Source organism: Juglans microcarpa x Juglans regia, chromosome 3S (genome assembly GCF_004785595.1).
Source record: "Juglans microcarpa x Juglans regia isolate MS1-56 chromosome 3S, Jm3101_v1.0, whole genome shotgun sequence".
In the NCBI taxonomy this organism is placed as follows: Eukaryota; Viridiplantae; Streptophyta; class Magnoliopsida; order Fagales; family Juglandaceae; genus Juglans; species Juglans microcarpa x Juglans regia.
The window spans coordinates 11,423,349-11,444,679 of record NC_054599.1 but is presented as its reverse complement, the minus strand read 5'-3'; the positions used below and the strand labels follow the sequence as shown (position 1 = coordinate 11,444,679).

Here is a 21,331-nt window from a genome sequence, read left to right as displayed (position 1 = left end):
TGATCTACAGGTTCTCAGACAAAGTATATTATTGTGGTTTTGGCATCTGGGTCGTTGTAGAAATATGTACGTAGTACCCATTTTGTGGTTCTGATCCGGTTAAATTCACATTGAAAAAAAATAGATTGATACCCCCCAAGTGTGCCAATCAAATATCGCGTTTGGATGGTTGGACTTGAGAAGGTGGATCATGTAGATTTGGGTTCCAAGTCTGTTGTTTAGATCACGTGTTCAAAGTTTAATTTTAATTTTGCATCAAATCTATTATATATAATGCATAAAACCTTAAGAATGTTTTTTTTGTAAAATTACACCACTTCAATCGAAAGGGTTTTCCAATGGAGGACGTCAACTTTTACTCCAAGGCAAGACTTAGGGCTCTTTGAACACTTAGAATAGCCCGGTTTGGTTTGCTAGATGAGATAATCTGGTCTATACGGATGAGATAGTTTTGTCTATTCAAACGGTTAATTTCACTTTTCTGTTTCATCTCTATGTTTTTAAACTCATTTCATTACATTCTGACATAAACAATAAAAAGAATTATATATGGTAAAAAAATTCACTTATCATTGGTGGGATCCACCCCTTTATCAAAGAGTGCTTCTACACCCACACATGGGATCTCTGCCTAGTGTATTTCTTTTTCTTTTTCTTTTCTTTTTTTTTTTTTTTTTTTTTTTTTTTGCTTTCGTTAATGCATTTTTTTTATCATTTTTAGATATATTTTTTTTTTAAATTCATAGCATCAATAAAAAATATTTTCTTAATCATTAAGTAAAAAAAAACAAAAACAAAAAAGCAAGTCGGGATCCTAGTTGAGAATACCCAGCTGTGGTTTTAGTATTTTCCTTTATCAAATCCCAAAAAGTCAAAACTATCTCATCTAATCTCACTATCCAAACATACGCTTTTTTACAATCTATCTAATCTTATCTTAACTTAAAAAATCCCACTACTATTTAAAATATCTCATCTCATCTCATCTGAATTGTGTATCCAAACCGGACGTTATATTTTATAATTATGTAAATAATAGTGAAATTATTTGACTTAAGAATTTTATCGGATTTTGGAAAATGAGGGAGAAAAGGTTAAATAAAATTATTATAAAGTTAAAAATTATTTGAGTATTATTTTTGTTTTGAAATTTGAAAAAGTTGTATTATTTTTTGTGTTTTGTCTAGAAGTTTCATAAATTTCTATTGGATTTTGTGTTTGGATAATAATTAAGTAATGATTAGATGACAAAGTTGAAGATGTCATACTAGGCGACAATTTGGATGATGTTGTGAGACTTGGTGTTTTAATAAACTTTTTGTTAAAGTTAGGACTTGATATTGATATGATGAAACGTTAACACATTTTTCTACATGTTATGAGTTAATCCAAAGATTGTTAGCATTCTTATTGAAGAGTTATACATATTTTCTTTAAGGTTGAAACTGAAACACACAAAACAATTTCTATTTTGAGGTTATTATATTTTTGGTTCTTAAAACCTAGTCCAATGGCTATGAAATTTTTATATGATGTTCTTAAAACTTTCATTTAGATGTTAAAAGTCTTTTTTTTAAAAGAGTTAGATTAAATAATTGTTGGAAGCATGTGTTGTATGAAAAGGTTCGGTTATGGCACAATATTGATGCTCTCGGGTTTGCTTGAGGTTTTTATAAAACTTTTACTAAGTCAAGAACATGTGTTACTTGTTTTAGACTTAGTGACCATGTTGATTGGTTTCATGATGATATTTGTGATTTTGATTGTTGTTCGAGCATGGTTATCACTTAGGTTTGATTTATACACATGTTAAAGGTGAGTTGAGTTTATGGACTTTTGGAGTCCTTAGAGTTTATTGGAAAGGTAATGGACCAAGTACATTAAGGAGTTGTCCTATTTGTTTAAAACTTGGCCTCGTTTGGTTACACAGATAAGATGAAATAAAAATTGAAAGTTGAATAAAATATTATTAGAATATTATTTTTTAATGTTATTTTTGTTTTGAAATTTAAAAAAATTGAATTGTTTATTGTATTTTGTAGGGGAGTTTGGGAAAGTTGTAATGAGATGGTTTGTGTAACCAAATGAGGTGTTTTTGACACTTTTCTTTGACATGGGGAATTTAGATTTTTTTTATATGACTATTTTAATTTCTTGGTATGATATTAGAACCTAATATATGATTTTAGTGTTGCAAGAACTGATTAAGTATATGGTTAGAGATTTGAAACAATTGGCACAAAACTTAAGAATTTTAGCCCTAGTATGTTTCGGTCAATGCTTGGTTTGCGTAGTTGTATTTTGTATTAAATTCTATGATTGCATTTTTGGACTTAAGATAAAATTTACATGAAGAATGTAAATTTTGGTAAGATTTGGAGTTATGATACAAAATCTTTAATTTATGGGCAAAATAGTCATTTTGCACAAGTGGGGGGGGGGGGGGGGGGTAAAAGGGCAGTTTTACCATAAGTCTCTAAATGTTTAAGTGGTATATTCTAATCTTTAGAAATATCTCATTTCAGTTCACGACCTTTTTACACTCTCTTAATTTATGGTGGTAAGGTGGTACTATTACCTATTATGAAGTGTAATATAATATGCCATGTCATGTCAACTCCTAGGGGATTGGCTCAAGTGGTAATGGCCTTGGGTTTAGGGGTATTGATTATACCCAAACTACTATGCAGTGTTATAGTATAGTTCAGAATGTCCATCCATAAGGAGTCGAACAAACACTACAAAAATGCAAACTGAAAGGAAAAGATCAATGGCAATATGACAGAAATCTGAAAAGTATTTTGAAATATACCTAAAACACGTAATTAAAATGATATTAGGACATGGATAAAAATACAAGTAAAGTTTTGGGCTTCCATCAACCAGATTCAATTCTTTGATTTTTCCAATCCAAATTATAGACGCAACTATGAATTATAATACCAAATTCTTAATTGGAAAATATGACAATATACTCATCTAATTTCTCAAATTTAATTCTAGAATCTATTCCCCCTTTACAAACCATAGTTTTCATGTATAAAAAGGAATTTAAGATCTAAAGAAGACACTATACTATGTTCACAAACAATAGTGTAGCAGAAGATCACATCAATAGTATGAAAAACCTGTTTATGTAATAACCCACTCCTTTCTCTCTCGATTGGTCACGAGTCTCGTCTATGCGTTTTAAATATTGAAGATGTGTTTTTAAATATTGTAGGTGATTTTTAAAATAAGCCTAGTGTTTTGAAGCCCTCGAATATTTTAAATGTCCTGAAAATATTTATATGGAGTATTTCCAATATTATTGAACCAAGCCTAATTTTAAGTAAGATAATTATAATATTTTTGAAGGGCTCTAAAATTATTTTAATTGTGGAAAGTCATTTTATCAACATGATTTTAGTTAGTTAAAATATTATGAGACTTAAAATATGTTGAAAACTCTAATTAATTAGATGAGTTTTATTCTCTTATAGATATTTAGCAAAACTTCATCATTTATTTAATGATGAAAGAATATTATTTTATAAACTAAAGTTTAGTTTAAATAATATTATATCTCAAGTCCTCTTAGTGCTTTTAGTTAAGTTAATGTTTATGTATTTTGAAATCAATATTTAAAACCCACCGTTAAATCATTTTGAATGTCCCAAGATGAAGGGTTGGAATTAAAACCCTAGCTCCCTCTCTTTCTCCCTCACTTTTCCCTTCCTTCTCCCTCAGCTCACGCAGGCCTCTCCCTCTCCCTCACCCGATCCTCTCCTTCAAACAACCCAACACCGTCATGCATCACCAAGAGGTTCCTCTCTCACCGGCGACCTCCCCTAGCCACCCTTATGCCCAGTCAAAGTCCCATCCTCCCACACACTCTCTCACTCTCTCATGGGCTCTCTCTCACACACGGCTACATCTGCCACCACGTCGCCACCCACTGCCACCCCAACGCCACCACAAACTCCACCAACATCCCCTCAAGCTCCTCCATGCCTAGCCATAGTCCCTAGCCATCCCCTTGCCTCCCACGCACTCTCACCCTCTCAGATGCACTGTACATTATTAGATGACGTCGTGCTCTGCCTCTAGCCACCACTGCGAGGCTACCATAAGCCTTCCAAGATCACACCTAGTTATCCCCATGCCCAAATAGCTCCCAAACACCCCCAAATAGTCACAATACACGGCTTTAGCTGCCACCCACAGACTCCCCACCATGTCGACCATCCTCCAGAGTCACATTAAAAACCCAATAAAGCCTAGATCTAGTGAGAAACCCTAGATCTGTCCACCCGAAATAACCCTGTTCCAAGGTTATGGTAGTGACAGCTACCGCCCATGCTAGTGACCTCTGACACCACTGGCTATGCCGAACAGTGAGTAACGCATGGATTATCCTGATGATGGTATAACTTTATTTCCCTTATCCTCATTATTATGTTAGTTAGTTGGTTAGGTTGTGGACTGTGCTGTTAATATTTATGAAGTTCGCTGTGTAGCTTGGTGATGTGATGTGCTGTATATGTAAAGTGTTGGGCATAGTTGGGAAGTGTGTTGTGTAGTCGTATTGTGGATTGTGCTGTGAAGTGTGGTTAGAAGTATGTACTGTAGTGGTGATGTGGCGTGGTGTGGATTGGGAAGAGTACACGTGGAGTGTACTCTGAGTGACCTAGTGTGGATTGGAAGAGTACACGTGGAGTGTACTCTCATGGCGTAGTGCGATGTAAAGGGAGTATACGTGAAATGTACTTCATGTGGTGAGGCAATGCACTATATGGCATGTGTACCATAGTGGTGATGTGGCGTAGTGTAATGTGAAGGAGTACACGTGGAGTGTACTCCATGTGGTGTAGTGATACTTTGTGTGGCATGTCGTGAAGATAAGGATGGTTACGTAGTTAAAGAGCGTAGAGCGTGATGAATAGTGTTGTGAACAGTGTCTCAGGCTAGTTGTGATGTAACTAGTAGTCCTAGTAACTAGTGTTACTATGTAGCCGTGTTATGTCTGGGAGTACATGTGAAGTATCGGGAACTGTGGAACAGTGTCCTGGAATAGTTGTGATGTGACCGGTAGTGCCATGATGAGTGTCACCGTGTAGCAATGTTATGGCTGATGTACGTATAAAGTGACATAATGGTGTAAGAGTGACGTAGCGAGAACATAACGAGATGCAATGATGTGATGGCCCGAGTTTCGTCTAGGCTTGGCCCTTAGAATTGTTCCAGGTTGCCATGGTACTTTAGGAACCTTAGTTACTTTGAAAGGCCTTAGAAGCCTTTGATGTAACGATTTAAGCCCAAGAGAAGAGTCGCTCTAGTTACCTTAAGGATTTCGGCCTTACTTAGGAATTTAGGTCCAATGGTTTAGGCCCATGACCTAGTTCTAAAATTGCTAAGTGTTATGTGACCCAAGAATGTTTTGCTTTGAACCTAGACTTGAGAGTGGGCTAAGGGAGAAAGAGAGAAGTGTAGGAAATGCCAAGGGTTGGCTTACACGCCTATCTTGGAAAAATTGCCACTTGTCATTGTGTAAGAAACTTTCTAGATGATTCAAGGGACAAAAGGAATCTAGAGGTGGCCAAAGGGATTTTTTGCTAGACCCAAAATTCCTACCTGTTTAGACCTTTGTCTTGCCCAATTCAAGTTCCAAATGAGTTATCTTGGAAAGAGAAGCTTAGGAAAGTGAAATTGGGCTTTTTCTAGATGTTTTTGTAACGCCCGTCTTTGTGGTGGGTCTTTTTATAAAATATTTTGAGAAAGGACAACGGGAATTACCGTCCGATTTAAAACTTTTTACTTCTTCCCAGGGTGCAAGACTCTACGTTTATAAAATAAAAATGTGCTTTTACAATAAAAGAGGTTTATAGCGGAAAACATCATTTTTAATAATAAAAATGCGTCTCTTACATTTCAATGCTCGTGCCTAGACTTCCGTGCTCTTCCCCATGGGCCGTGTCTGTCCCGAAGCGTGCTTCATTTCTTTCCCTGTGGGAGGGGAAGGGACATGCATAAAAACTAAAATGAGTCATAGACTCGTAAGCATTATTTCATGCAGTTAAAATATAATAACGGAAGTTTTCATTCATGCATTCATCATTCGTACATACTATACATACATGTATGCGTGCATACGTGCGTTCGTTTGAAAATGTCACTGGATAGGGTTTTCCTTTCTTTTCGTAAAATGTGCCACCCGTCAGTGCCTTCGTTTCTTAAAGTGCGTTCGTGCATTCATGTGTACATACATACATACATACATTCTTTCTTTTCACTTTCATAGGCCGGTATACACTGTTACGCCTCGTGTGTTAGGGTTAGCGGCCCTTTGACCTGGATTCCACCCGTGGCCACAGGTTGGGAATCCCATTTCATAGGGGGCAGCACTAGGTGCACTACCAGTACTACTTACCCGGCATTGCAATCTGCCCATTCATTGGTACCCTTTCATTCATTCACGTGGCCGTTACGTATCTTCATACATTTCATGCTTTCATTCATTCTTTCATTCTTTCATTCATTCATGCCAACTCTAAAGAGCTAGAGCTTTCATTCAGTTCTTTCTTTCATTTAACATGAGAAAACATTTATTTTTGTGAGAAAACATCATTTCGTGAGCATGGGCTCGAACGTCCTCTTTCATGACGTCCACGAGCATCACCTCGAGGCATTCACAAAAGTATCAGTTTGTACCGTCCATAAAACATAATGCACGGGCTCAAACTTCGCCTTTCGCGGCATCCATAAGCATCACCTTGAACGTTGGCCTTCGCGGCGTCCGTGAGCATCAGCTCGCGGCGTTCGGGACAGCGTCGGTCTGTAGGATCCACGAAGGCGTCAGCTCAAGCTCGTCTTTCATACATTTACATCAGTTTGTTTTCTTTGAAAATGCATACAATAGATACATCTTATAGTCATCCATTCGCATGCATACAAGTAATAACTTTGGGTGCGTAAAAATGGGCTTTCATGGAGGGGTTGTACGTACATAAACATTTGAAAGCATAGCATCTTCTTTCGTAAGCATTTTCTTAAAGATAAAAGCTTTTCCTTTTCGTTTCATAATTTCTAGAAAACTCCAGAAGGGCATGAACGTAATACTTACCTAGACTCTATGCTACTTTCATACCATGCAGTCCATTCATGCGCGTGTCAGCTGGCAACCTACATGCATACATAACCTTAACGTCATTCTCCATCTAATGCATAAGCAACTTAAACTATAAATAGAACTACGCTATACTTGGAACACTCTCCTTCTATCCCGTGCACTTACGTGCCCTTTACTACGTGAAAACCTTCAGGGACCCATTGCGGTCACCGCATCTTCCAACTCAGGTCTTGCCTCGAGTGCTCATTCACTAAAGTGAACCCATGATTCACCTTAGGATTAAGACACTAAGACCTCTGTCTCATTCTTCTATTTAACCACGTTCTGATCCATGACTCAGACCAACTAAGTCACACATCCCTTCCTTAGACAGTACACTCGTCACTATCTTCATGCATCTTAGCCCATACTAATCATCATTCCTATCCATACAAGCCACACGGCTCTAAGCCAACTCTGAGGCTTAAGCATCGTGTAACTATACTGTGGACAGATTACCCATTACATATGGCGAATCCGTCCGGCACATGTGTCTAACCAGATTACACATGTACCCTACCCCTTTATCACCTAAGATCAACATATAACATGTTGATCATCTGCTCGTAGGGATGAGGGCCATATTTTGATACCAACATTCCCTTAACTTGGCTAGCAAGACTCTTCATGCTATCCGTCCCTTCTTACAGTTCATCCCAACACTTAACACGACAAGACTCCATTCACAACTACGCCTTGCGTCACATCACATAGCTCAAGACTACTCTCAAGCTACACCGTGACCTTGTCATGTCACCTGACATCCTGTTACGTCACTTCTACGCCAACTTCTAACTTATCACGAGTATGGTTCCTCACGTACTCCTGTCACATCGTGACATCTGGTCACATTACCGTTACACCATTCCAAAGTTAACTCCTTATCCATCGTAATCACAACTGTCAGTAACCACATCACTTCGTGATGTTGCCCAATCATGCTTCCGCTGTGTACTCTTGCACTTATTCTGCTACTACACCCATACTCTCAGCCATAAGTCCATTAAGGTGACGCCTGTCACCTCAGACTGTAGGCCACATCACAACTATGGCATACCCGCCTTATGGTGAATCACTCTACCACATGGAGTACAACTCCCTTCACATACTCCATTTACATGCTATAACGCCCCAAACCCGGGTGGCTTAGAGAATTACTACCTGTCACTCATAAACATGTCTCCCAACACATCCAAAGAATAATCTCTAAAAAAAAACTTCATAAATGAAATCAATCTCATATCTTCTCAATAATCTCATTACAAACTCCACACAATCTTTAATGCAATCATAAAAAAATATCCAAGGGTCCACAATCTCCCGGTAATAGTAACATACCAAACTCACAAAACCATGGGTCCTACTAAACCCGAAAATATAATTAAAACTCAAAGACATTAAAACTAAGGACATCAGAAGACCTTCTTCTAACCACATCTCCTCAACTTAAACACATTCACCAATCTAATCCAGATCCTCATTTGGACTCTCCATATCATCTGAAAAAAATATTATCATGATAAGGGGTGAGTTATCACAACTCAGTAAGCAGAAATCATATGCTAGCGTGCAAACATGAGCATTTATAAAGTAGAGTATGCAGAACAAAATATTTTCCAGAGTTATCAAGCAGAACAGAACATATTTTCAAGAGTAACAGAGCGATGGTTTTAAGACAAGTAAAAACCCATAGTGCTTTGGCATAACATAAACTAAGTATCATCATCAGATCAAAACAGAGCATCAAACAGAGCAGAGACCATGTTTCACCCCCGTGGAAGGGTTGTGATAACCCCCAGTGGCCAAACCAGGCAGAGACAGAGGTGAAATCTTTCCTTTATTCTTCTCGGAGCCTCGTGTGCACACAGGAAAGACCACAATAAAACCACTTTGTTTCCAAAGTGGGTGTACTCAGAGACAGAGAAGTTGGTACCAACCCAAACAGAGCAGAGCATAACAGAGCAGAGCAAACCAAAGTAGTGACAGAGTCAGATACGAAAACCAGTACACCATGCCAAAGGTTTTCAGATGTTATATCAAAATAATACAGAGTACCAAAACAGAATCAGACAGTTTACACACGCTGAACACAAAAGCCAGAACATCTTTCTAAATAAATACACAACTTTTCATATTCTCAAAATCGCTCATTTTTCAAATTTCAGAAATCACATGACAGAATTTAGCTCATGTCTACACAATGCATGTCAGAACTTATTTTTCACTTTTTTCGTACAGGTTTCATGAGCATGCAAATAAACGACCGAGGTTGGTTTTGTTTTTCCCAAGTTCTCATTTCACCACAAAAATATGCAAAGTTTTCAGAAAATCAATCTCAGTCTCAAATAATTCGTGTAAGGCCTAGCATAGGAACCCCGCTTACCTGACTCCTACAGCGTATTATCTATACCTTGAAATTGACCTCTATCAATCTCGCCACCTATTTAAAAAAATATATATATAAACTAAGTATTAAAAGAAAATATCACAACCTCTTTCTAAATAATTACAACCCACCATTCCAAACCAAATAACACTTCACAAAGCACACTTCTTTCCATTCACAACTCCATAACAGGAAATATGAACCGGTACTTCTAAATATTTTCTCAACCACTAATCCAACAGTTTCATTACAATGTAACTTCAAACAATTCAAACCTCGGACAAATCACCACAAGAAATTCAATATACCAAGAAAAGCCCAAAGAGCCGCCCACTAAACTAATCTAGAAATGAAACCGTTACCCACAAAAATCAATGAGAGGAAGTGTAACTGTGTGTGAGTGTGTGCGGGAAACAGAGGCAAGAAAATTTACCTATGGCAACAAGAATCTCCAGCAAAAGCTTCATTGACTACACGGAACACACAAACCCGAAGACTCACCACGCACAACACCCAGACTCACAAAACGCAACCCAAACCTCACGGCCAAAACAGAAACTGCAAAAAATGAAGATAAATCAAACCAAATACTAAGAAGCAGAATCGGTTAAAGTAGAAGAAACCAAAACTTAAAAGGATGAGAAAGAAACCCTTACCAGTCGAAAATGGAGGGATGAGAGGTACCGCACACGGACTTGCAGAAGAAGACCCGAAATGCAAAAAGGAGAGAAAACAGAAGAATGCAGTATGGCAACCGAAACAACTGCAGCGCAAGAGAGAAACCGAACTTGAGGAAACTTGGGCAGAGAATCGGAGCTCACAGACTAACGCAGCAACAAGAAAAAAAAATGAAACCGAAAAGGAAAAAGAGAGTCGTGGGAGAAAGAAAGTTGCGGAAGAAACTGAAATTGAAGCAGAGAAATGCGGAAAGAAAGGAGAGAAAGAAACGGAAGTTGAAGAAGAAACACTCACCTCCAAAAACGACGTCGTTCGGGACTCTTACTAAACACTAAAATGGCTGGGCCATTTACACGCCAGGTCCGGGCCACTTTGATGAAGAAACTGGAGTTTTCTTTCACCTACTTCATCCCAATACAATGGAGATCTACATCTCCTGCCATACAAAACCTCGTAAGGTGCCATCCCAATGCTAGCCTGGAAACTATTATTATATGCAAACTCAACCAATGGTAAATGTTGCATCCAAGATCCCTTGAAGTCCATTAGGCATGCCCTCAACATATCTTCTAAAATCTGAATAGTTCTTTCTGACTGTCCATCTGTCTGAGGGTGAAAAGCAGTACTGAAACTTAACTGAGTACCCATTGCCTCTTGTAAGCTTCGCCAGAACTTAGAAGTGAAACGAGGATCTCTATCCGACACGATGGATACCGGTACTCCATGCAACCTCACTATCTCCCGTACATACAGTTCCACTAGTTTCTCTAGTTTATAAGAAACTTTAATGGGCACAAAACGGGCGTTCTTCGTTAAGCGATCCACGATCACCCATATAGCATCTTGCCCGCTTACGGTCCTTGGTAGACCTGTCACGAAATCCATGGAGATATGTTCCCATTTCCACTCTGGAATCTGAAGTGGCTGTAATAATCCTGCAAGTCTCTGATGCTCCGCCTTCACTTGTTGGCAAGTTAGGCATTGTTCTACAAATTTAGCTATTTCTCTTTTCATGCCATTCCACCAAAAGGACTCTCTCAAATCCCGATACATCTTGGTACTCCCTGGGTGAACAGTGTACAAAGAACGGTGTGCCTATTCAAGAATTAACCTTTTTAGTTCATCATCAGCAGGTATGCATACTCTACCCCTAAACCTCAAAACTCCATCCTTGGAAATACAAAAATCAGGTTTGTCCCCGTTTCTGATCCCTTCCATTAACTTCACCAACCCTGAGTCCACTTTCTGAGCAGCTTTGATTCTATCTATCAAAGCAGGTTGAACCACTAAACTGGCCATGAAAGCATTTGTATCACTAGCAATGACTTCGATACTGGCTCTTTCTAAATCCATTAGCAACCTATGCTGAGTGGTAATAGCTGCAACTGTCGGTCCCACTGACTTCCTACTTAGAGCGTCGGCTACAACATTAGTTTTGCCTGGGTGATAATTAATGGTGCAATCATAATCCTTGATCAACTCAAGCCACCTCCTTTGTCTCATGTTTAATTCTTTTTGGGTAAAGAAATACTTCAAACTCTTGTGATCCGTATAAATTTCGCACTTTTCCCCATACAAGTAATGTCTCCAAAGCTTAAGTGCAAAAATAACTGCCGCGAGTTCTAGATCATGAGTGGGATAATTTTGCTCATACACTTTCAATTGGCGCGAGGCATAAGCTATAACCTTCCCATGTTGCATCAGTACACACCCCAAACCAAGCCTAGAAGCATCACTATAGACAACAAATCCGCCTCTAGCTGTGGGAACTGTTAACATCGGAGCTGTCACTAATCTCTGTTTCAACTCTTGGAAGCTTTCTTCACACTTTGCTATCCATTCAAACTTATTATTTTTCCTGGTGAGTGCAGTGAGAGGAACTGCTATCTTGGAAAACCCATCAATGAATTGACGGTAATACCCAGCCAATCCCAAGAAGCTTCTAACCTCATGAACATTCCTCGGTGCCGACCAATTAACCACTGCTTCCACTTTTCCTGGGTCTACTGAAATACCATCCTTCGAAACTACATGCCCCAGAAACGTGATTGAATCAAGCCAAAATTCACACTTCTTCAACTTAGCAAACAGCTGCTTGTCTCTGAGTGTCCCAAGTACCAACTTCAAATGTTCTTCATGCTCGGTCTCGCTTTTAGAGTATATCAGTATATCATCAATAAAGACAACCACAAACTTATCCAAAAACTCATGGAACACCCTGTTCATCAAGTCCATAAATACTACTGGGGCGTTAGTCAGGCCAAAAGGCATGACCAAAAACTCATAATGGCCATAACGGGTCTTGAACGCCGTCTTAGCCATGTCTTCAGCTCTGATCTTCAACTGGTGGTAACCCGATCGAAGATCAATCTTCGAAAATACTTGAGCACCCTGAAGCTGATCAAACAAATCTTCTATACGGGGTAGCGGGTACTTATTCTTTATGGTCACCCGATTAAGTTCCCTATAATCGATACACATTCTCATCGATCCATCCTTCTTCTTCACAAAAAGAACTGGAGCTCCCCAAGGTGAAACACTGGGCCTGATGAAACCCTTGTCTAACAAATCTTGCAACTGCTCTTTGCGTTCTGCTAATTCAGACGGCGCCATGCGATAAGGTGCTTTCGAAAGGGGTGCCGTGCCTGGAATTAACTCAATAGCAAACTCTATCTCCCGCTCGGGTGGAAGTCCCGATAAATCTTCAGGGAAGACCTCTGGATAATCTCTCACAACAAGTATCTGTTCCAACTTCAACTCTTCCTTTGGTGCTTCAACCACACAGGCTAAGAATCCCTGACAACCATCACGCAACAGTTTTCCCACCTGAATGGCAGAGATGATGGGTGGAGTCAACCTCACTTTCGACCCTGTGAACTGAAATTCACCTTCATTAGGGGGCCTGAACACCACTTCCTTTTTAGCACAATCAATACTGGCGTGGTAGGAAGCCAGCCAATCTATACCCAAAATCACATCAAACCCAACCATGTGGAAAACTATTAAATCTGCTGGCATTAGTCTTCCCTCTATAGAAAGAGGGCATCCAAGTAACATCTCACTACAGACTACAGAATTCCCTGTTAGGATCGCAACCACTAACCTGTTCCTCAACCTTTCAGCATCTAAAGTGCAAAATTTAGAGTACATTGTGGAAACAAAAGAATGTGTCGCTCCCGAGTCAAATAACACAAAAGTATTATTAGAAAACAAAGAAAGAGTACCTGTGATCACATTCAAACTCATCCATGAACCAAGAATATTCAAAGTCTTAACCAGAACCAATCAAAGAAAAGAAAATAATAGAAACTATAAATCCTTAAAGTAAAACAAAAGAGTCATACCAGTGATCACGTCATTCCTACCCTCAACCTCTCCAGGTGTTAGTGCAAAGACTCGAGCAGGCGCAGTAGGACGTTGATTGCTGTCCCGGGCTGATACTTCATTCCTCTGAGGTGGCGGGTATGAACGTCTGGTTGCTCCTATTTTGCATTGGGCAATCCCTGATGTAGTGTCCTGATTTGCCAGAACGAAAACACAATCCCGCCCCTTTTCTGCACTCTCCAGAATGCACTTGATTGCATGTCCTACACTGGTAGGGCTATTGATTACTCTGAACCGGCCTTTTTCCCGAACTACTACCTTCATTCCTCCTTTTCCATGGTCCCTGGTCCATGCCAGACTGGTACTCAGTAGGAGTAGTCCCTTTCCTCTGTTCATGCATTGCAGCGCTTCTTTGAAGGGTTCTTTCAAAAATTGTTGCTTTATCCACCAATTTTGAGAAGTTCTGAATCTAGAAACCCACCACACGCACATACAGTTTCTCATTCAGTCCTTGCTCAAATTTGCGTGCCTTCTTTTCCTCATCGGGAATCAAATAAGTAGCAAAACGGGATAACTCAGTAAACCTAGCAGCATATTGATGTACTGTCATTGTTCCCTGAACCAAGGTGGCAAATTCCATAGCCTTGTCCTCACGGAATGAGCTAGGGAAGAAGCGCTCAAGAAAGATCTACTTGAAGTGCAACCAACTGATTATCTCTGTCCCCTCTACTTCTCTGATGGTCCTTTCAGAGATCCACCACCTCTTCGCTTCCCCAGTAAGCTTGAATGTGGCGTATGCCACCTTTTGCTCCTCAGTACAGGTTAGGACTCGTAAAATCTCCTCAATGTCCTGAATCCAATCTTCCGCCAAAGTTGGATCGCCTCTCCCATCAAATAAAGGAGGGTGCATTCGATTGAATTGCTCAACAGTACAACCCCCTTCATTGAAATTACACTGGCGACCCGCGGGATTCTGCACAAGGTCATCAATTAATTGATGTGCAGCTGCTCGTAATACGTCGGAAGCACTCGGGTTTGCTTCCCTTTCGATCTCGTTCGCATTCAGATCCAACATGCTTCGTTCTCTACGACGAGGTGGCATCCTGACAAAATAATTTGAATTTTTAATCAACGCTTAAAAAAAATAGAGTTTATAAGAACATAGAAAATTTAGTCGTATTTGTAAAAACAAAACGTATATATTATAATTCAAAATTACAAGAATACTCATAATGGAGAATAGAAAAGTACACATAACCGTAGTAATAGTCAATTTCCAAAAACTAATACTTAAACCCATTTAACTACTTAAGAAGGCTCCGTTATTAAACTAAACCTTAATCAACATGAACTTAGTTCATAGACCTGTGAAATACCACACCTCATGGCTATTCCTAAAGCCTGCGAATTCTAAGACTTTCCACATCAACAATATTCAATCCTATAGTTCGCTTTACTATCATAATAAATCTAAAAATGACTTCTTAATCACTATCTATACTCTAAAATCTTTACATCCTGTGAACCCACAGAAATCTAAACCTCCAAGGTTTATAGTATGCAGAATTCAAACCTGGCTCTGATACCAAATGTAACGCCCCAAACCCGGCTGGCTTGGAGAATTACTACCTGTCACTCATAAACATGTCTCCCAACACATCCAAAAAATAATCTCTAAAAAAAAAAAAAAACTTCATAAATGAAATCAATCTCATATCTTCTCAATAATCTCATTACAAACTCCACACAATCTTTAATGCAATCATAAAAAAATATCGAAGGGTCCACAATCTCCCGGTAATAGTAACATACCAAACTGATAAAACCATGGGTCCTACTAAACCCGAAAATATAATTAAAACTCAAAGACATTAAAACTAAGGACATCAGAAGACCTTCTTCTAACCACATCTCCTCAACTTAAACACGTTCACCAATCTAATCCAGATCCTCATTTGGACTCTCCATATCATCAAAAAAAAATATTATCATGATAGGGGGTGAGTTATCACAACTCAGTAAGCAGAAATCATATGCTAGCGTGCAAACATGAGCATTTATAAAGTAGAGTATGTAGAACAAAATATTTTCCAAAGTTATCAAGCAGAACAGAACATATTTTCAAGAGTAACAGAGCGATGGTTTTAAGACAAGTAAAAACCCATAGTGCTTTGGCATAACATAAACTGAGTATCATCATCAGATCAAAACAGAGCAGAGACCATGTTTCACCCCCGTGGTAGGGTTGTGCTAATCCCGATGGCCAACCCAGGCAGAGACAGAAGTGAAATCTTTCCTTTATTCTTCTCGGAGCCCCGAGTGTGCACACAGGAAAGACGACAATAAAACCACTTTGTTTCCAAAGTGGGTGCACTCAGAGACAGAGTAGTTGGTACCAACCCAAACAGAGCAGAGCATAACAGAGCAGAGCAGAGCAAAGTAGTGACAGAGTCAGATACGAAAACCAGTACACCATGCCAAAGGTTTTCAGATGTTATATCAAAATAATACAGAGTACCAAAACAGAATCAGACAGTTTACACACGCTGAACACAAAAGCCAAAACATCTTTCTAAATAAATACACAACTTTTCATATTCTCAAAATCACTTATTTTTCAGATTTCAGAAATCACATGACAGAATTTAGCTCATGTCTACACAATGCATATCAGAACATATTTTTCTCTTTTTTCGTACAGGTTTCATGAGTATGCAAATAAACGACCGAGGTTTGTTTTGTTTTTCCCAAGTTCTCATTTTACCACAAAAATATGCAAAGTTTTCAGAAAATCAACCTCAGTCTCAAATAATTCGTGTAAGGCCTAGCATAGGAACCCCGCTTACCTGACTCCTGCAGCGTATTATCTATACCTTGAAATTGACCTCTATCAATCTCGCCACCTATTCATAAAAAAAAATATATAAACTAAGTATTAAAAGAAAATATCACAGCCTCCTTCTAAATAATTACAACCCACCATTCCAAACCAAATAACACTTCACAAAGCACACTTCTTTCCATTCACAACTCCATAACAGGAAATATGAATCGGTACTTCTAAATATTTTCTCAACCACTAATCCAACAGTTTCACTACAATGTAACTTCAAACAATTCAAACCTCGGACAAATCACCACAAGAAATTCAATATACCAAGAAAAGCCCAAAGAGCCGCCCACTAAACTAATCTAGAAATGAAACCATTACCCACAAAAATCAATGAGAGGAAGTGTAACTGTGTGTGAGTGTGTGCCGGAAACAGAGGCAAGAAAATTTACCTATGGCAACAAGAATCTCCAACAAAAGCTTCACTGACTACACGGAACACACAAACCCGAAGACTCACCACGCACAACACCCAGACTCACAAAACGCAACCCAAACCTCATGGCCAAAACAGAAACTGCAGAAAATGAAGATAAATCAAACCAAATACTAAGAAGCAGAATCGGTTACAGTAGAAGAAACCAAAACTTAAAAGGATGAGAAAACAGAGGAATGCAGTACAGCAACCGAAACAAGTGCAGCGCAAGAGAGAAACTGAACTTGAGGAAACTTGGGCAGGGAATCGGAACTCACAGACTAACGCAGCAACAAGAAAAAAAAATGAAACCAAAAAGGAAAAGAGAGACGTGGGAGAAAGAAAGTTGCAGAAGAAACTGAAATTGAAGCAGAGAAATGCGGAAAGAAAGGAGAGAAAGAAACGGAAGTTGAAGAAGAAACACTCACCTCCAAAAACGATGTCGTTCGGGACTCTTACTAAACACTAAAATGGCTAGGCCATTTACACGCCAGGTCCGGGCCACTTTGATGAAGAAACTGGGCCTTACACATGCACTACGCCACATCACCCTTATGACATACTCGCCATATGATGCATCAATCCACCATATTGAGTACATTCCACAAGTACTCCCTTCATACATAATACGCCACACAGAGTACACTCGTTACGTCACATCACCATGACGGAATACCCGCCACAAGGTGCGTCACTCCACCACATGGAGTACACTTCATGTGTACTCCATTCACACACCACGCCATACAGAGTACACTTTACGTGTACTCTTCCCAATCCACAATACACCAGGAGAGTATATTTCACATATACTCTCCTTATCTAACTTTATGCCACACACAGAGTACACTCAGTGCGTACTCTTCCAAATCCACAATACGCCAGGAGAGTATATTTCACATATACTCTCTTTATGTCACACTACGCCACACACAAAGTACACTCAACGTGTACTGTTCCCACTCCAAATGCCATGACACCAATACTACACATACTCCGCAGCCACACTACACCGCACAGTCCACAACACTGCACAGCACAATTCCCAACTACGCTCCACACATCACAACGCACTACATAGATAAGTCCAACACTTCACTACATGGAATGCCCAACACTTCACAGCACACTACACAATGAGCCCAAAACTTCATATGCACGGCACATCACATCACCACACTACACAGATATGCCCAACACTTCACAACACAACACATCATAAAACGCCCATCACTTCGCTACACATCACATCTCCATACTACACAGTCAATCCCCTAATACTAACAACACAGTCCACAACCTAGTCCACTAATCAATATCTAACATAATTAAAAGGGATAGAGAGTTATACCATCGATGGGATAACACGTGCGTTGCTCGCTGATCGTCACAGCCGATGACGTCGGAAAGGTCGTACGTGGTGGCTAACCCACGTACGTTGACTGTTTGGGCGTCTGGATAGCTAAGTGTGGTCTTGGAAGGGCTCGTGAAGGCCCTGTGATGGTGGTGAGGGGCAGTACACAGCGTACCTAACCGTGTACAGTGGCGGTCAGTCACACGCAGTGACTATCCATCACGTGCAGTGATTACCCACCACGTAAAGTGGTGGTTTGACCCTACGGCTCGGCTAAGGGAGGTGCGGTGGAACTCGTGGTGGCGTCGAGGTGGCGCCACAGTGGCTCACGGCGGCGGATCTGGCCGCACAGTGGAGGAAAGGCCGTGGGAGAGTGAGAGAGAGTGTGCGTGCATGGATGACAGATCGGGGCCGTGGGTGGTTAGGTTGGCTTGGTGGTGGCCAGAGGAGGCTGAAGGTGGCGGTCATCTGTCGTGGGTGGCGGTGGAGGAGTGCAAAGCCGTGCGTGTAAGGGGGAGAAAGTCGTGCGGTGGAGAGAGGCTACTGGCCTCGAGTCACATGGAGGAAGAAGGGGAAGGGGAAAGGGAGGAGAGGTCCATGGTGGTGCCTGGTGGCCGTGGGAGTCGCGCACGGCGGCGCTAGCAGCGTCGGTAGCTTGAAACCGTACGAAACCCATAAATGGGTTTCGTGCGTGCGTGCGACAGAGGGGGAAGGGGGACTTCCCGTGGCTTGGGTTTCATGGGAGGGGTTCACCGGTGAGAGGGGAGGCTGTTGGTGGTGGTGGTGGCGCCGGAGGACGGCGCACAGCGCACGGCGGCGCTAGCCCATTCGGGCTTTGCACTTCTAGCGGAGAGGAGGAGAGAGCATGAGAGGAGGAGACTGGTGGGGGTGTGCTTGCCAAAGGGAGAGGAGTGCGACGGTGCCGGCTGTTAGAGTGGACGGCACACGGCGGCGCTGGGCTGGAGGAAGGAAGCTTTGGGCGGAATGGGAGAAGCCGCGTATCACGTACGCTGGGGAGAGGGAAAAGAGAGAGAGGGCTGGGGAAAAGTGAGGGAAAAGAGAGAGGGGGTCTGGGTTTATAATCCAGTCCCTTCGTCTTGGAGTCCTCAAAACGATCTAACGTTGAAATATTAAAATACTGATTTGAAAATGCGTAAACGTTAACTTAATTAAAAGCACTTAGAGGAATTAAGGTAAATATTATTTTAAACTAACTTTAGTTTTATAAAATAGTATTTCTTCATCATTAATAAAATGATGAAGTCTTATTCAATATCTTTAAGAGAATAAAACCATTAAATTAATTAAAGCTTTCAACATAATTTAAATCTCTTAATATTTCAAATAATTGGAATCATTTTAATAATTAATATTAAAATAATCTCTAACAATTATAATATTTTGGAGCTCTTCAAAATATTATAATTGTCTCATTTAAAAACAAGTTTAATTCAACGATACTGGAAATATCTCATACAAATATTTCCAGTACAATTGAAACACTGGGCGTGCCTTAGAAGCCACATAATATCTCGAGAGGCACGTCGTCATGGTTCGGCACACATGACGATGCTCGCAGTCGCTAGAAAGAATGGCAGACTATTACATAATTCCGTCATCAGAATTTGCTTACGTCAGAAAGGATGAGTCTTACGTAAGAAAGAGAAAAGCTTACGTAAGAAGAAATGAGCGAGGGTTACAGTTTTGCATGGGAAAACAAATAGAGGCTTATGGGATTTTGAAATTGAGTCAAATAATGCCAAGTGTCAAGCATGCATGGAGTTTCTAGAAGGATATGTGAAGAGACATTTGGATTGAAGGATAAGAATACCCTTAGAAATTCAGCTAGCACACTCCCAAACACTATGCTCCTTTGCCACTAATCACCTAGGCTAAATTGGACCAACAGAACAAGAAAGGTCACCTAGGGAAGGAGTACTGGAAGGTGAAGTATCATCTTGGGAAAGGAAGAAAGAGGTGGACGGCTAAGCCATGGCATATGTCTTTTGCCACTTGTCATCCATGCAAAAGATTACTTGCTTGGGAAAAAGGAAGAGTCACATGATGTTTTACCATGTTACCCTTAGAAGAACACTCAATTGTTTGAAGGAAAGGAAGGGCATAAGAGGGAATGTGATTTTCGGCTAAGAAGGGAAGCTCACACACCACCTCCAAGATTTGCCCCTTCCCAAATGCAATCTAGTGGGGAACTCCAAGAGGTTTTCAATTTTTGAGAGAGGAAGTGGAAGGAACCTTGCCACATGTCTCACATGCAAAGGCTTTGATTCAAACAAGGAGGGAAGTGAATGGTCACTATATAAGGAGAAGGATACACGCTTAGGAGGCTTTTCCTTGCAATTTTTCGGATTCTTACATGAGTTTGCACTCTCTCCACTCAATTCTCTCGAGTTCTTTTGAAAGCTCTCTCCCACTCTCTTGTGTTTTCTCACCAACCAAACAAGAAAGTCCTTGCAAGAGAAGGATTTCGGCACTACCCCAAGAATTTGCAAGGTAAGATTCAGTTTTTCCTAAGTCAAGTTCACACAAAAATATTTTCTCAATTCAAAAATGAGATTCAAGTCTCATTAGACTTTGAGAAACAATAGAACACACACTTCCTACCATTTTCTTGGAAAATAACCTAGGGTTTGTAAGAGAAACCTTTGAGACCGATTAATGAAGGGGGATTTATCCTCCATGTTTTGACCATCTTATGTACTTTTGGTTACCTTAGGTTTTGTTCTACCTCATGTGTGAAATGAAGAGGGTTTTAACCTAATAACCCTAGAAGCTGAATGGTTTAAGGCCAAGTGATGCCCTAGAAACACACACACGCACTTAAGAACATGAGTTAGGGTTTTAGATGCTTTTTCTAATATGATATGTTCATTTTTACAGCTTCTTTTACAAGGATTTTGTAAGTATACACTCAACAACCTACTCTTGGTTAACACTTGTATATGATTATGTAAATCCTTTCATTTTCCATGTTTGTTTTGTTGGTTATTTCTTGTTTGATTATTTGATTATGTTAAAATGATCTTGTATCAAAATATGGAAGAAATGTCATGTTTAGAATGTGTGATGAAAATGCCATAAAATACTTGTATATGTTTTCGGTTTTCATATGCTCAAGA

At 40.0% G+C, this 21,331-nt stretch overlaps 2 long non-coding RNA genes across 2 annotated transcripts in view; both read right to left on the bottom strand.

Moving 5' to 3' along the window:
* The window catches only part of LOC121258502, a 29,322-nt gene extending 19,723 nt beyond the window's left edge, over positions 1-9,599 (bottom strand). Inside the window, exons 1-3 of the long non-coding RNA XR_005939414.1 lie at positions 9,531-9,599; positions 8,512-8,646; positions 4,034-4,040 (exon numbers count right to left, since the gene is read on the bottom strand). This is a non-coding gene — a long non-coding RNA (uncharacterized LOC121258502). The remainder of the gene's footprint in view (positions 1-4,033; positions 4,041-8,511; positions 8,647-9,530) is intronic.
* Positions 9,600-14,273: 4,674 nt separating this feature from the next.
* On the bottom strand, positions 14,274-16,942 carry LOC121258503. Its single transcript, XR_005939415.1, has 3 exons — positions 16,818-16,942; positions 16,382-16,438; positions 14,274-14,638 (listed from the first exon to the last, which is right to left on the bottom strand). It is a non-coding gene; the product is annotated as an uncharacterized LOC121258503 (long non-coding RNA).
* Positions 16,943-21,331: the final 4,389 nt, after the last annotated feature.